This window comes from Saccopteryx bilineata, chromosome 5 (assembly GCF_036850765.1).
Source record: "Saccopteryx bilineata isolate mSacBil1 chromosome 5, mSacBil1_pri_phased_curated, whole genome shotgun sequence".
In the NCBI taxonomy this organism is placed as follows: Eukaryota; Metazoa; Chordata; class Mammalia; order Chiroptera; family Emballonuridae; genus Saccopteryx; species Saccopteryx bilineata.
The window spans coordinates 92,713,373-92,731,825 of record NC_089494.1 but is presented as its reverse complement, the minus strand read 5'-3'; positions in this window follow the sequence as shown (position 1 = coordinate 92,731,825).

Here is an 18,453-nt window from a genome sequence, read left to right as displayed (position 1 = left end):
GTGTTCCTACAAATAAATGCCTTTTAAGATGATATTATATTATCTTTAATGAAGTTACAATAGGAAACAATTCATAAATACATAAAAGGAAACACAATTTAGAGAGATGCCTGTCATAATACTGCACATCTTTTTAAAGAGGTTCATGTATAGCAGAGTGGGATGGGACAGGAGGGGACTGAAAACTGTTTCTGGTCTCAATAACAATGGCAAATAGGTTTAAGGACATAAGGACCCACCAAGAAAGAAATTCAACCCACCCAAGGAGATAAATTAACACCAAAGTTCCCCATATTGAATTAAAGTGGAAGCAAAAGGCTAGACTTACGAAGTATCCCTTGGTGCACAAGTACAAGGAGAGGACAAGAGTACATGTTTAGGTTACTTTATGCTCCTAGATGAAAAGCAAATTTTAATCTGGAGTTTGCCATGTTAAAATTTAGAAGTAAAGCTAATATAAAAAGGTGACTCAGGGTGGCAATATCTTTTTGGCTCAGTATTGGTTTCCTAAGGCTGTTATAACAAAATACCACAAACTAGTGGCTTAAAAATAACAGAAATGTATTATTTAACAGTACTAAAGGCTAGAGGACTGAAATCAAAGTGATGACAGGACCACACTCACTCTGAAACCTGTAGGGAAATCCTCCCTTGACTCTTTCTGGCTCTGGTGGTTTGCAGGCACTCACTGACATTCTCTGGCTGGCAGATAAATGCTCCAATCTGTTTTTCTGTCACCACATGGCATTCTCCCTGTATGTGTCTGTCTTCATAGACCTGTCTTTAAAAAAAATACCAAACATGTTGGATTAGAGCATACTACTCCTATATAATCTCATTTTAACCAATCAGCTGCAAAGACCCTATTTTCAGGTAAGGCCACATACTGTGGTACTCAGGTAAGGACTTTTAACATATCATTTTTTTGTGGGGCACACAATTCAACCCATAACAGGTTCCTGGTAGAAGCAAAAGGGAAATCTCTCCTTAAGAACATATTTCAAACTAGGCCACATAGTGTTCTTACAAATAAAATGTTTTTATGAAGAGTTTATAATTTTAAAAAAAAATCACACACACACAGTAGGAAATAGTTCATACTGAGTAAATATTAGCAGTTACTAGAAAGAATATAGCAAGATAAAACTCCCATGATTTTAAGACAAAAGAAAATAATTAGAGAACATTAAATGGTGATGTTTAGAAGATGATATATGAGAATGAAAATAAAAGTCCTTTTATAATTAAAACAGAAGCAGAAATAACTTTAAAGAGAAATTTAAAAAACTTTTTTAAATTTATATAAATGTGACAAATAGTAGACTAGACTTTAATAATTAATAAAATGAGAGTAAAGCAGAGAAAATTACTGGAATGCACCTAAGAGAAACATCTATCAAAACATTAAAGAGTTTTTAGAAAAGAGGAAATAATATGAGAAAGTGTAAATTTTTAAACAATTTTAATGAAACATTGAGATAAGGATTCACATTTTTAAAAACGTACAGGTTAACCTGACCAGGTGGTGGCGCAGTGGATATAGCGTCAGACTGGGATGTGGAAGACCCTGGTTCGAGATCCTGAGGTACCAGCTTGAGCGCGGGCTCATCTGGTTTGAGCAAAAGCTCACCATCTTGGACCCAAGGTCACTGGCTCGAGAGCAAGGGGTTACTCAGTCTGCTGAAGCCCCACGGTCAAGACACATATGAGAAAGCAATCAATGAACTACTAAGGTATCACAACAAAAACTGATGATTGATGCTTCTCATCTCTCTCCGTTCCTCTCTGCCTGTCCCTATCTATCCCTCTCTGACTCTCTCTCTGTCTCTGAAAAAAAAAAAAGTACAGATTAGTAGTTTTTTATGTTTAGAAAGAGCTTCAATCAGCACTACACTCAATAATTTAGAATATTTTTTTCACACCAAAAAGAAACCTTGTATCTATTAGGTATCACTTCTCATTCCCATCTCCCATCAGCAATAAGAAATAAAAATTTAGTTTCTGTCTTTTAGAAATTTATCTATTCTGGGAATTTTATTTATAAAGAATCATGCAACATATAGTCTTTTGTGATTGGCATAATATTTTCAAAGTTCATCTAGGTTGTAGCATTTATCAGTGCTCTATTCCTTTTCATTGCTGAATAATATTCCATTACATAAATATATCACATTTTGTTTATCAGCTGATAATTTGAATTATTTTTATTTTATGAAATTATATAAAATGTCATAATAAACATTCATATACAAGTTCTTTTTTTTAAAAGGAGGTATGCTTTCATTCTCTTTGGTATATATCTAAGAGCAGAATTGATGAGGTATGGGGGTAAAGGAAGCATCCTATAGCCTTATAATTAGATCTCAGTTTTTTAGTGAGCAGATATCTGTGGACTGTAAACTCAAATATTTCTCAGTTTATTTTCTCTCCCATTAGGCAGGAAAAAACAGCTAGATTGCATTGTAGTTAGGTTATCCTTTCTTACCAATAAAAAGCTAGAGCAAACTGGAGTTTGATATTTCCATTTCTTCAGGTAGTTAGGCTTTGATAATGCCCATTAAATTAGGTCTGGTTAACTAGTTTTCACTGAGGTTAGGCTCATTTTGAAGACCAGTGCTATGGTACATTTCAAAATGATTTATTTTTTTCTCCTGCTCAAAAGACAAGATAATTTATTTTTTTATTATTTACTGTGGAAACTTGGTTAAGTTCTCAGAGGTAAATCTTATAATAATGTGAAACTCCCCTCCTATTACAAGGACTCCCAGGATTTTTCATTCTCAGAGCTATCTGCAATTTGTCAATTACAGGTCAGTTTTTACCAACTTAGTACTGGTTTCCACAGTAAAATTCCTAGTATCTCTGCTCTGGTAAGCCTTGACACCCTATAATCCCCTGTCTGTCTAGGAACTAAGCAAAAGATTATAAATTTTATTAAGGAGATATTAACTTCACTCTCATTCTTCACTCTTGCTTTTTTTAAAAAAAGAATTATAGATGTTAAGCACCTTTTGGGGGGTCTCGTGTTTTTTTTTTCCCTTAGATGTTCAATGATTCCTTTTTATATCACTATGTGAGTCAAACCTCCTAGGATGCATCTGCAACCTTGCTAGTCATTACAGTAATTGAGTCCCCCTGGCTCCTTGTAGGTAAGCACAGTTACTTTCCCTCTAATACTTTGATGGCCTCTTCAAATCAATATGAATGGTAACAAGAATTGCATTGTGATGGTCTCTCCAAATATCCTCCCTGCAGAGGAGACCCATCTACATACTTATTGATAATGCTAGCTCCTTTCTTATCAGCATATTCCATTTCATCTTGTTAAATATGAATCTACCAACTTTTCCCATTGAACATAATCTTCTGGTCTTAACCCTTTTAGTAGTACAAACATTCATTTATGTCGTTGTGCCTCCTGACCATCCAGAGTACTATCACTTTATTTTTAAAATGTGTAAGGCAACATTAAAAAAGGGGAAATGTATATTCTTTTTGTTTCCATACATTGGTTATCAAACAAACATCATTTTAAGTAAATAAAACTGTAACTGGAACTAATTTAATTTTTTGAAAAAGAACTCACTCCTGGGGGTCAGCGAGCATGAAAAAAACTCACTACTCAAAGGGTTAAATAATATATTCAGTCTAGTATGGCCACTTCTGCCAGTTTATTATTTCCTCTACCATATGCTAGAGCTGTGATGGCGAACCTTTTTATAAAAACCGCCCACTTTTGCAGTGCTGGTCAACCTGGTTCCTCCCGCCCACTAGTGGGAGCATTCCAGCTTTCATGGTAGGCATAGCGGAGCAAACAAATGGTGCCACGATTGGCCCACCATGAAAGCTGGAACGCCCACTTGTGGACGGGAGGGACCAGGTTGACCAGCACTGCAAAAGTGGGCGGTTTTTTTAAAAAGGTTCACCATCACAGTGCTAGAGTAATAGGCATTTTCACTTTGCTGAAAGTTGACCATCATTTGATCAATATTCTAGGCCCAATTTTACTAGCAGGTTTGCCCCTATCCTGTCTCATTTTCCCCCCAATGTGTTAAATTCTGTGTCATGAGAAAGTGTCTTTATTTCAATGAAATCTTGCTGCATAGTATATTTTGATTGTCTTGTTCAAGTAGCCTTAAAAATCTAATCTCAAGAGTACTTCCTTCATTCCCATCAAACCATGCCAACTAAAACTAGCAATTCTCTAGCAATATTATCTCTATATTCTTTTATCAAGTCAAGCATATCCACAGCCAAATTATGCTGAAATTTAATCTTAGTTTTATGCCTAAAGCCATAACAGGAATTGGAAACAGCCCTCAAGGAATAACCAGTTGTCTGTGAGAAACTTCTGCACTATCTTCCAACATAGTTAAGTCTAAGTCATAGTAAGGTAAGGTGGACCATTCCTGCAAACTTGCAGTATTCAAGAAAGTTGCAAAGTCAACATTCTCAGGGACATTGAAACTGATATTAACACATAATATTTCAGGATATCAAATATCCCTCTCTCTTCACATTACAGATCTGCTTTGCTGAACAAATGTCTCTAGAGCTCTTCAGCTCTTATGATTAGGTCTCAGTCAGTGGCTCATCTGTGTCCACTACTCTGCTACAAGAAATAATGCCCTTTATGACTCTTAGATTAACTTCTTGTTAAGAGCTTTTAGTCTCTTATTGTTCATAACAGGACAATGCAGCAGTAACCAGCTGTATGGCCAGTGGCCACCACCATCATGGCCACTCACATGCAGGTTCCCATTGAATCCAGGCAGATAGTAAAGGAACAGTGAAGTCAAAGAATGGTGGGCCATTCCTTTATTAAAGTCTTGCAATGGAAGATGAGAAAATAGGCAGGGAAGACCTCTTTCCTCTCACTCAGAGCTCCCAAAGCCCTGACACATTCTCAGGTTCCACAACCAAGAGAATCTTCTCTGGCTCCTCCTAGAATCAAAGGTCCCACAAGCCTCAGTAGGCCTCCCAAAGTCCCTCAGCTCTGGTGCCCCATCTGTACACCTTCTCTCTCTTTCCCTTTTCTTTCCCTGCCAACATGGCTTCTTTCTCTCCTTTTCCTTCTGCTCTCTTTTCAAAACTTTTTGGCACAAAAATCTTTCCTCCAGCAAACATTTGTAAAACAATGGCCCTTCCCAAGCAGGAAGATAATTTGCAATTTCACAGACCACATATACCTGTTGCTGCCCAGCCCCCAATGCAAACTATAAGCAAGCAAACATAAAAATATTTTACAAACTAAATTGACCAACACCATCCACATTCATTATTATTGTAGTCATTGTTACCTCTATATTTTTCAATTGTCCACAACTTTATAGCTCCTATATATTATTCTCTTCATGAGTAATAATTTTAGGTTATTGCTGGTGAATTTTTTCAGCAGTTGAGCCACAACATATTGCTAGGTAATATGCATCGCTACCTACCAACAAATGCTATCCTGCCTGTGAAACAGTGAGTCATTCACAATTAAATAAAATTATATGAATTGAATATTCCAAATGCTCAAGGAGATAAAGATTGATTTTATCACTATAGACATGAAAGATACAGAAAATATACCCAAATAAAAATTTTAGAGTTGGAAACAAAAATGACTGAGTTGAAAAACACATATATTAAGATTAAAAACAGATTAAATTTGTAAGAGAAAAGACTAGTGAACCTGAAGACATAACAATGAAAAATGTCCACAATGAGTCATTGATAAAAGAGATTGAAAAAAAATTAACAGATCATTAGTGAGTTGTGAAGCCACCTCAAGCAGCTTAATAATATGCATGTAATTGGATTATTTGAAGAGAAAATTTGAAAAAAAATATATGAAGTGGTTACTGAGGAATGGAGTAGGTCAGAAAAGACTAGTGGGAAAGGTTACAAAGGAACATGAAGTATTTGGGAGTTCAGGTTTATTTTCTTGATTGTAATTATGATCTTATGAGAGCATATATATGTAAAAATTTAGGTTATTCAACTGAAATATATGAATTTTAAAATATTTCACTAATACCTTAAGAAAACAGAATTTAGTGTCGAATAACTGGTCTAATAATTTAAGTACACCTTGAGATAAAGAAAATATTTACTCACTACTTTACATAGCATAGAAAATAAATATTAAACATATTAAGACTAAAAATAAATTCACAATATCAAGAAGAAAATATCTTTAGAATGACAAAGTAAAAACTAATTTATTGATAATACTTAAAAGTGAAAACTATAGAAAGAAAGATTGAAACACTGAATATATTAAACTTAAATATCCCATGCATCAAAAAACTTTATAAAATAAATAAAACATACACTGCACAAAAACTTTACAATTCAGAGGATTAATGTACAGAATAAGGAGAAAATTTCTTTCCAATCAATATGAAATAAATAACTTATTAGAAAATTATTAAATATTAAAATAGTTAATTCATAATAAAAGAAGTTATATGTTTAATAAATATAAAAAATATCCTTGGTCTTGTGAATAACCAAGAAACTTAAAATGAAAATGAATAAGTCAAAACGAAAATGATATTACATTTGTATTTCAATGTTTGACAAAAAACGGTTAAAAATTCTGATGTTGCACATTATGAAAACATAGGCATACTTATAACTGGTTATTATTATATACTGCTTGTGGGAGTATAGCTTGTTTAAAAACTTTACAAAGCAATTTGTTGATATCTATTAAAGTAAAAAAATTATAATATATAGACTTTAGCAATTCCTATACCTACTCTCATACCATAGAGAAAATCTTATATATAATTTATCAGGAGACACTTATGAAGAATACATAATCCCATAATGTTTATAATAGATAAGAAATGAAAAAAAGACCTTACTTTCCATTAGTAAGAAATAGATTTTAAAATATTTATACAATAAATTATCAGACAATAGATAAATAATAAATTAGTAATAAGTAATTAAAGTTTATGTAAGCAAAACAATAGGTAAATAATATATCATATTTTCTCTTCATATTTTTGAAAGACATTTTTGCTAGGTATAAGATTTTTAATTGACATTTATTTTGGTACTTTAAATGTCAATTCATTGTCTTTGGGTTTGTATATTTTCCTTAAAGAAGTCAGCTATTATTTTTTATTTTAATTTATTCTTTGGCTGTTTGCAAGATTTTCTTTTTATATTTTTTAAGTAATTTGAATATTTAAATATATGTGTCAAAGGTGTATGTGTGTTATCTTACTTATTGTTCCTGCATTTTCTTCAGTTTCTTGATTCTATGATTTAATATCTTTTAATATTGTTAAAAATGTATTAGCAATTATTTCTCAAACCTTTCTTCTTTCATGCTCTTTCTTTTCTTTCCTTATGGGGCTCAATTACATGTATGTTAGACAATTTGATATGATATTACAGTGGTAATATTATAGCTTTTATATGCTTTGTTTTTTTCAAATTAATTTCTGATAATTTTATAGGCTAATTTTTAGTTTTGATTAGTTGCTTCTGCTGTATTGAGGATGAATTCTTTTAAATGCCATTTTTCCTGCTGTTACTTTTTACTTTCATGTGTATCATTTTCATTTAACTCTTCTCATTTTTATCTCTCCTAAAATCCCACATTTGTTCCTGCATGTTATCCATATTTTATACTGGGTCCCTTAATATATTGGTCATGTTATTTTGAAGTTTAGTCCAATATTTGAAACATGTGGATAATATCTGTGTCTGACTCTACTTAGAAATTTATCTCTTTATAATGGCTGAATATTTCTAATTTTTAATTTCTTCTTTATTTCTTGCAATTTTTAATTGAATATCAGTAATAATGTATAAAACAGTAGAGAATAAGTAAAATAGTATTTATGCTTCCTAATGGGAATATATTTTTCTTTCTTGAAGCTGTTAGTATGGAATATAAACTGCTTCTATCAGCTATCTATGTATTTTGAAGTGAATACCTTCATGAGATTATGCTGCCTGTACTTATAGTGAGGAGTGGAGAGTAAACAGAATTTTTTATTGTTATTGTTTCACCCTCAGATTTCAACTTTACCTATATTCTTGTACCAGAGATCTGATCTCTCAGCTCTGTTGCCCTTCTTAGTGATACACTGTTATTGCCTGCTACTAGATGATTTGCTCAGCTGATGCTAAAGAGTAAGGACATTTATCTGTTGCCCTGACTCAATCTATGTTATATTAAGGTCCTGTGTTCATATGCCTCAAAGGAGTTGTTTTATATTTTGAAATATACAACAAAACACTAATATGTTATTTATGGACATGTTTTTATATTTTGAAGTATATAGACATATGTGAAATGGATTGATACTAAATAAATAATTAAAGTATACTTTTGCAGAAAGAAGATGGAGAATAAATTTGAGCAAAGGATATACTTATCTAATATGTACTATATATATATATATATATATATATATATATATATATATATATATATATATATAATTTCCTAAGCTTGTTAGTTGCTAGATCACTTTATCTTTGGCTATTTTATGTGAATATTATATACATTTTATATTTACTAGATAAAATTGCCTCACTTCACTTAAAATTTAATTCTGGTTAGCTTTATTTTTTCTTTCTGCAATGCCATTTGTTATGCATAGGCCCAACACTTCTTTCCCAAGACCTATGAGATTTTTGTAATGTGATACTTTTAAAAAAATTATTTTTAGTGAGAGAAGGGGAGGCAGAGATAGATTTCTGCATGGGCCCCAACTGGTATCCACCTGGCAAGCCCACTAGGGGGTGATGTTTTGCCCATCTGGGTCCCTTGTTCCATTGCATCCAGGGCCATTTTTTAGCACCCGAGGCAGAGGTAATGGAGCCATCCTCAGCACATGGGGCCAACTCATTTCAATTAAGCCATGGCTGCAGGAGAAGAGGAGAGAGACAGAGAGACAAAGAAAAGCAATAAGAGGAGGGGTGGAGAAGTAGATTTTCACTTCTCCTGTATGCCACGACCAGGAATCAAACCCTGGACATCTACACACAGGGCCAACACTCTACCACTGAGCCAACCAGCCAGGGCTTGTAATGTGATACTTAATAGAATATAAATAAAACAAAAAATTTAACTATCTGCAAAAGAATTACACAACTGAGTAATCTTTTCAAGTGACATCAGAGAAAATTGTGGCATGAGAGATACTCCTCATCTATCCCCTTGAAATTTCAACAAATTCTATAACTATATGCAGAGATAAAAACCCAGATGAACCTGAAATATACACACACTGGATAGACAAAGGTATGATCACACAAAAAAGCAGGCCAAAGCACTGAAGAAAAAATAATATCAGAGGACAGAGTCTCTCTCCTTCCTCATGGACCTGAGGTAGGGAGGCACTGTTTATACAGACTTTGTCTCAGACCTCAAGGAGCCAAATGAAAAGCCTGGGGGGAAGGAGCAGATCAAGAGGCAATGACCAGGAAGCAGGGTTGCTTCCCAGCATCTGATACACCTGTGACTGCAGGGCTGAGGGCTGAGCTATTACAGGCATGGGCACACACAAAGTCAGTGGCAAGCACCCAAGAACTGCAGGCAAATAGCTAGTTGAGATCGGCCAATAGGACACTGGGGTACACTTGATCTACCCATTTGACTGGCACAATTTACCCTGTGGCACCAGACGTGCTTGATCTTGAATCTGAGATCTGCATAACACCATCTCTGAGGCACCGGCACTGGCTTGCCAGAGGGAGTTTAGCATGTGTGGACAGAAAACCCCTGATCTGAAATATCTGCTGCAGCTGTTCCCAAAACTTGGGGACACCAGCTTGTGGTGCATACACCTGGCCTAGCCCAGGGCTGTGCCTGGAGAATTTAGAGTAATATGGGAGGAGGGACTGGACTCTGTCACCACGGCCTCCCAGTTCCTCATTGCTCCCCTTACTGTGAAAACAGCAGTGGTGTCGGACCCCCCCCACTAGGTCTCCAGGCTGCTCTCTCCTGTGAGAAGTGGGGGCACCCAGAAACTAGATCCTATGCTCTGTGGGGATGTGAGGGAGGGCCCTGGAAGACTCCTAATCAGCCAATACTGGTATCATAAAGTTGCAAAGCCCTAGCAATAAACCCTTCCTACCAATGCCACAACTCTGCCTTTGTCATTACAAAGGTGACAGCTAGGCCTTAACAGATCACTCAAGGATCTCACAGAGGCAAATCTTGTAGTGCAGTACACCACCTGCCAGAAAAAGGAATAATTATCTTTTATTGGGGTTATTAACAACAACTGTAAATTCCATCAAGGAAAACAAATCAAATATGAATATATAAGTCAGAGATGTGGCTCAGATGATGAAAAATCTCTGGGAAAAAATTTCACTTACATGTCAACCTTGGAGCTTAATGACAGAGAGTTCAAACTTGAAGCTCTAAAAATACTCAATAAGATACAAAAAAACACTGAAATGCAATTTAGTGAGCTCAGAAAACAACTTAATAAACAAAAAGAGTACATCACCAAGGAAACTGAAACTATAAAAAAGCACCAAACAGAGATGAAAAACTTAATACACGAACTGAAAAATGAGTTAACAAGCTTAGCCAATAGAACAAGCCAGATAGAAGAGAGAATCAGCGACATTGAAGACAGGTAACTAGAGATACTACAGAAAAACAAAGAGAGAGACTCACAAATTTTAAAAAATGAGAAAGCCCTACAAGAATTGCCAGACTCCACCAGGAAGAGCAATATAAGCATAATAGGTATATTTGAAGAAGAGAGGGAAAAAGGAACAGAGAACATATTGAAACAAATAATTGATGAGAACTTCTCAAGCCTGTGGAAAAAGTTGCTTCCCAAGAAGCAAAAAGAACACTGAGTTACCTCAACCCAAACAAACTTACTCCAAAGCACATTGTAATGAAATTATCACAAATCAATGACAAAGAAAGAATCCACAAGGCAGCTACAAAGAAAAAGGATATAACAGATAAAGGAAGGCCCATTAGGGTATAATCAGATTTCTCAGCAGAAACTCTAGAAGCCAGAAGAAAATGGACCCCAACATTTAAAGTACTGAAAGAGAGGAACTACCAGCCAAGAGTAGTATATCCATCAAAGTTATCCTTCAAATATGAAGGGGAAATGGAAACATTTACAGACATACAGAAGTTGAGACTTTATCACCAAAAAACTACCACTTTTGGAAATACTAAAGAGGGTTATCCAACCAGATACAAAGAACAAAACAAAACAAAATTACAAGTAAAATTTTTTTTAACAAAACCACAATAAAAACAATGATAATCTGTGACAACAGTAGCATAAAAGGGGAAATAATAAAGATGAGCAGTAGCAAAGGAAGATGAAGTATAGAAGCACTCATGAGATAATGGACTCTAATAAATATGATAATTTTTCTTCTAATAACCTAATTGTAAACACCACTGGAAATGCCATTACTAAAACACATACCTTAAAAAAAGAAAATACAAAATATAGAAGTATGGAACACCATCAAACAAAAACAAATGACAGAAAAACAAAAAAGAAGAACCAAAGAAGACACAAAGCTATCAGAAAGCAGTATATAAAATGGCAATAGAAAATCCTCAAGTGTCAATAATTACACTAAATGTAAATGGATTAAACTCACCAATAAAGAGGCACAGAATAACAGATTAGATCAAGAAGCAAATCCCAACAGTATGCTGCCTTCAAGAGACATATCTAAGCTACAAGGATAAAAATAGATTCAAAGTGAAAGGTTGGAAAATGATTCTCCAAAAAAATAATATCCAAAGAAAAACAAGAGTAGCTATACTCATATCTGACAATGCTGACTATAAGACAACAAAGGTAACCAGAGACAGTGATAGACATTTCATAATGATAAAGGGGACATTGTATCAAGAAGACATAACACTCCTTAATATACAGTGTGTTCGTGAAGTCATGGTGCATTTTTGACCGGTCACAGGAAAGCAACAAAAGATGATAGAAATGTGAAATCTGCACCAAATAAAAGGAAAACTCTACCAGTTTCATACTTATTCAGTGCAGTTCGATGTGAGCTCATGCACAGATTTTTTAGGTCTCCTTAGGTAGCTATCCCATATAGCCTCTACAGACCCGTCACTGACTCATGGCCAACCAGAACGGGGTTTCTCCACCACACTTCCAGTTTCCTTCAATTGCTTATCCCACCGGGTAATGTTATTCCTATTCCTATGTGGTGATGCTTCATTATAAACACGCCAATATTCACGTTGCACTTTGGTCACGGATTTGAATTTAGTGAGCCAAAAAGCACATTGAACTTTCCTCTGTAGCATCCACATCTTTACTGGCATGGCCATGGGCTGCTCTGCTGTATACATGGTGTTATGTCATCATCTGTGCATGTGCACATGCTGCCACATCATCCTACAGAAACTGGGAGGGTTTTCCTTTTATTTGGTGCAGATTTCACATTTCTATTGTCTTTTGTTGCTTTCCTGTGACTGGTCAAAAATACATCATGACTTTACGAACACACTGTATATGCACCAAACCAAGGTGAACCAAAAAATATATATAAGACAACTACTAACTGATCTAAAAGTGCAAACCGAGAAAAATATAATCATACTTGGAGACCGCAGTACACCATTGATGGCTTTAGATAGTTCATCCAAACAGAAAACTATAAAGAAATATTGGCCTTAAATGAAACACTAGAACAAATGTACATAATAGATATCTACAAGATATCCCAAAAAAATCCCAGTATACATTTTTCTCCAGTGTACATGGAACATTTTTAAGAATAGATCATATGCTGGACCAGAAAACCAACACCAAGAATTTCAGAAAGATTAAAATTATATCAAGCATATTCTCTGACCACAAAGCTTTAAAACTAGAATTCAATGGCAAAAAAAACAGAAGTACACCAACCCACAAAACTGGAAATTAAACAACATACTTCTAAAAAATGAATGGGTCAAAAAAAAAATAAAAGAGATCAAAATATATTTGTGTTTTTCACACACACAAATGAAAATGACAACACAACATTTCAGAATATCTGGGATGTAGCAAAAGCAGTAATAAGAGGGATGTTTATATCATTACATGCTTATATGATTAAGTAAGAGAGAGCCCAAGAAAATAACCTAACATCATATTTTAAGAATCAAGGAAAAGAAGAAAAAAGGCAACCCTAAACCAGCAGAGGAAAGAAAATAATAAAAAGTAGAGCAGAAATAAATGAAATAGAGAACAGAAAACTATAAAAAAGTTATTACAACAAGGAGCTTGTTCTTTGAAAAGATCAATAAAATTCCAAACTCCTGGCAAGACTCACTAAGGAAAATAGAGAAAAGACTCATATAAACAAAATCCAAAATAAAAAAGGAGAAGTTACCACAGATTCATAGATATACAAAGGATTATTACAGAATAGTATGAAAAATTATATGCCACCAAATTAAACAATCTAGAAGAAATGGATAAACTCCTAGAACAATACAATTTTCCTATACTGAATCATGAAAAAGTAGAAAGCCTAAATAGACTGATAAGCAGGGAAGAAAGAGAAACAACTACAAAAACTTCCCAAAAGTAAAGTTGTGGGCCAGATGGCTACACTAATGAATTCTACCAAACATTCAAAGAAGAATTGGTTCTTATCCTTCTCAAAGTCTTCCAAAAAAATTGAAGAAGAAGCAATACTTCCAAACACATTTTATGAGGTCACCATAACCCTCATACAAAACCTGGCAAGAATAACACAAAAAAACTACAATATCTTTAAGATGCAAAAATCCTTTAAAAAAATGCTAGCAAATTGAATACAACAAAACATCAAAAAAAAATTCATCATGATCAAGTGGAATTTATCCAAGAAACACAACTATGGTTCAACTTACATAAAATGATTAATGTAATACACCATATCAACAAAACAAAGAACAAAAATTTTATGATTCTATCAATAGATGCAGAAAAGTCATTCAATAAAATACAACATCCTTTTATGTTTAAAACACTAAACAAAATGGGTATAGAAGAAAAATACCTCAACATAATAAAGGCCATTTATGACAAACCATCAGCTAACAATATACTAAATGGTAAAAAACAGAATACTTCTCTTCTAAAATCAGAAACAACACAATGTTGCCCACTCTCTCCATTCCTTTACAACATAGTGCTGGGAGTTCTAGCCAGAGCAATCAGATAAGAGAAAGAAAAGGCATACATATTGGGAAAGAAGAAGTAAAAGTTTTACTGAAGAAGTAAAAGTTTTACTTTTTTGCAAATGACATAATCCTCTATATAGAAAACTCCAAAGACTCCATAGAAAAGCCATTAGAAATAATAAACCAATACAGTAAGGTTCCAGGATACAAAAATATTATACAGAAGTCTATTGCTTTCTTATATGCCAACAAGAAAACCTCAGAAAAAAAACTCAAAAAACTAATTCCTTTTACAGTAGCAACAAAAGAAAAATAAAATACCTAGGAATAAACATAACAAAGAATGTAAAGAACCTATATACTAAAAGTTACAAAACATTATTAAAGAAAATTGAAAAAAACAATGAAATAGAATAATATTTCATGTTCATGGATAGGAAGAATAATATAGTTAAAATGGCCATACTATCCAAAGTTATATACAAATTTAATGCAATTCCCATCAAAATTCCAATGTCATTTTAAAAAGAAATGCTTCAAAAAATAATCAGGTTTCTTTGGAACCATAAAAAAATTTGAATAACCAAAGTAATCCTAAGGAAAACAAAGAAGCTGGAGGCATTACAATATCTGACTTCAAACTATACTACAGAGCCACGATAATCAAAACAGCCTGGTACTGGCAAAAGAATAGACACATAGACCAATGGAACAGAATGGAGAGCCCAGAAAGAAAACCACATATATATGGGCCAATCATCTTTGATAAAAGAGCCAAAAACACACAATGGAGAAAAGAAAGCCTTTTTAATAAATGGTGCTGGGAAAATTGAAAAGCCACATGCAAAAGAATGAATCTTGACTGCAGTTTATCTTCTTGCACAAAAATTAATTCAAAATGGATCAAAGACCTAAATATAAGATCTGAAGCAATAAATTACATAGAAAAAAACACAGGACCTAAACTCATGGACCTTAGCTATAAAGAACATTTTATGAATTTGACTCAAAAGGCAAGGGAAGTAAAGGAAAAGATAAATGAATGGGACTACATCAAACTATGAAGCTTCTGCACAGCAAAAGAAACTGTCAAGAAAACAAATAGGCAACCAACTAAATGGGAGATGATATTTTCAAACAACAGCTCAGATGAGGGACTAATACCCAAAATATATAAAAAACTCACAAAACTCAGCAACAAAAAAACAATCCATTAAAAAATGGTAAGAGGACATGAATAGACACTTCTCCCAGGAAGACATACAAATGGCCAACAGAGGCCCTGGCCAGTTGGCTCAGTGGTAGAGCATCGGCCTGATGTACAGGAGTTCCGGGTTCGATTCCGGCCAGGGCATGCAGGAGAGGTGCCCGTGGGCTTCTCCACCCCTCCCGCTCTTATTCCTCTCTGTCTCTCTCTTCCCCTTCCGCAGCCGAGGCTCCATTGGAGCGAAGTTTACCCGGGCGCTGGGGATGGCTCCATGGCCCCTGCCTCAGGTGCTAGAATGGCTCTGGTTGCAGCAGAGTGGCACCCCAGATGGGCAGAGCATCGCCCCCCGGTGGGCATGCCGGGTGGATCCCGGTCGAGCACATGCGGGAGTCTGTCTGACTGCCTCCCCGTCTCCAACTTCAGAAAAACACACACAAAAAAAACCCCCCCAAAAACAAATGGCTAACAGATATATGAAAAGATGCTCATCTTCATTAGCTATTAGAGAAATGCAAATCAAAACTACAATAAGATACCACCTCCCACCTGTTAGATTAGCTATTATCAACAAAACAGGTATTAACAAGTGCTGAAGAGGCTGTGGAGAATAAGGAACCCTCATATACTGTTGGTGGGAATTTTAATTAGTGAAACCATTATGGAAGAAAGTATGATGGTTCTTCAAAAAATTAAGAATAAAACTACCATATGACCCAGCAATCCCACTACTGGGTATATACCCACAAAACTTGAAATCTTGGGTATGTAAAGACACATGCAGCTCCAGTTTCATTGCAGCATTGTTCATGGTGGCCAGGACATAAAAACAGCCAAAATGCCCTTCAAAAGAGGATTGGATAAAGAAGAAGTGGTACATATATACAATGAAATACTACACAGCCATAAGAAATGATGACATAGTATCATTTACGACAACATGGATGGACCTTGATAACATTACACTGAGTGAAATAAGCAAATCAAAAGAAGCTAAGAACTATATGATTTCCATACATAGGTGGGGCACAAAGTTGAGACTCATTAACATAGACAGGGTGCAATGATTACCAGGGAGAAGGGAGAAGTGGAGAAGGAGTGGGATGGGGGGAAGGGGAGAGACTTAAAGAGAAACAAAATATGAGGTGAAAGAAGATGATTTGACTTTGGGTGATGGGTACACAGCATAACTGACTATCCAAATGATGTGGAGATGTTTTCTCTAAATCTATGTACTCTGATTGAACATTGTCAGCCTGTTAAACTTAAATGTCTAAAAAAAGGGGGGGGGAATTACACAACCATTATTTCTCTACAAATACAGTAATTTCTTGCCATATCAGTTTACTTTTCATGGTCTCACTATATTGCGGAATTTTAAATTGTATATATATAATAATGTATCACGAATTTTTTGCTATATCACAGGATTTTGTGGTATGTAGGTATTTTTATATATTTATTACTTTAATTATTTTTGCAGTAAAATAAGCAAAATAAGTCTGAGAAAGGTTAATAACAGTGTGGAAAAGGTTTATAAGAGTGTGGGGAGGATTTATAAAGCCTTAAAATATATAAATAATAAAATAAATATAGGGTCACTACTTCACAGATTTTTGCCTATTGCAAGCAGTTCCGGAACCCAACCCCCATGAGGGACCACTGTATTTATCATTGTCTTAATTTAAGCCCAATTAATTTTGAGTCACAAACTTCACCATATAAGAGGCAAAGTTATGACAACTTGAAAGTATTATTTGGAATACAAAAACTAGAGCAGTCTAAAGGCTATATTTAGTTGGAGAAGAATGGTCTTCAAAATCAACCTCAGTCATATTAGAATCTCAGATTACCGTTTACTGGTTACATAAACTCAGGCAAATTAATTAACTCTGTGCTTTTCCAAGCATAGAGTTACTCTAAGCTTTAACCAAGAAATAAATTGATACTTAATAATAATTTGTGATAATTTTTCCAACTTATAATCATTTTCATTGTATTTAATTCCAATATTAAAGCCTATTCCACCTTTTCTTTTCCTACTTAAAAATTTAAATTATTCTTACAAATTCAAATCATTGTGTTTTCAGGATGTACATATTTTGTTTGCCTTGCTTTTATGTTTGGCCATAGTCCACTTACGTAGCTACTCTGACTAATCTCAATTCCATTCCATCCAAGATTTTTAAAAGTGGTGCTGAAAGAATTTTATTTTGAGGCACATTGAGAGAATTGTTTTTATTTTCTCAAATTAAAAAAAAAAGTAAAGACACATTGGCGATTTCACAAGATGATAGCACTGGTTATGACATGAGGTCATACTTTCTCTAAATGCTAACAATACATGTGATGACTGACTTGGATACCATTTTTAAAAGAGATAACATTTGATTGAACCTTGGATCAGATTTCAAGCCAATCTGACTGATCTCATTGCAGATAAAAACCTGACTCTTGAGTGAAGAATTTAGTTTAATTATCTACCACTTATGCCAGGGGAAAATTATTATGAAAAATTTTAGTCTTTTTCTAAAGTTCACCAGGCAAACACAGTTGTAACAGGAAGACAGCATTAGTAATTTGAGGCTCAATTTACTTAGTTTTCAATTTGGTGAGAATATGTACTGAAAGTTGAGACATTTGTTACCTTTTAACAAAATAACAAAAGTATTGGCTTTTTGACCCAACTTAGGCACCCACAGATGGAAAGAAACAAAAATGATTTTAAATCAGAACCCCAACAACTAAATGTGTTTTTCTTCTTTTTTTGGGGGGTGGGGGTTAGTGAGCCCTCACACATCAAAAGCATAAGGTATTTAGGACATTTTTCACCAATCTTCTGTTCTTAATAGTTTTCTTTTTCATATATATACTCCATCCCTCAAAGCAGCCATTGAAAATCACCATCATCTATCCAGTTATAGAGGAAACACAGAAGAGTTGAAGAGAATTGTTATTCCTTGGCATGGACCCACAAAGTCAAGCCTAACATTCAGCAATTATTTCTTGAATTAAAAATATTATGTCCCAAAGTGATTGAAGATTAAGGGAAACTCTCAAGCCGCCACATATATGTGAGAAAAAAAAATGTAAAATTAACTAA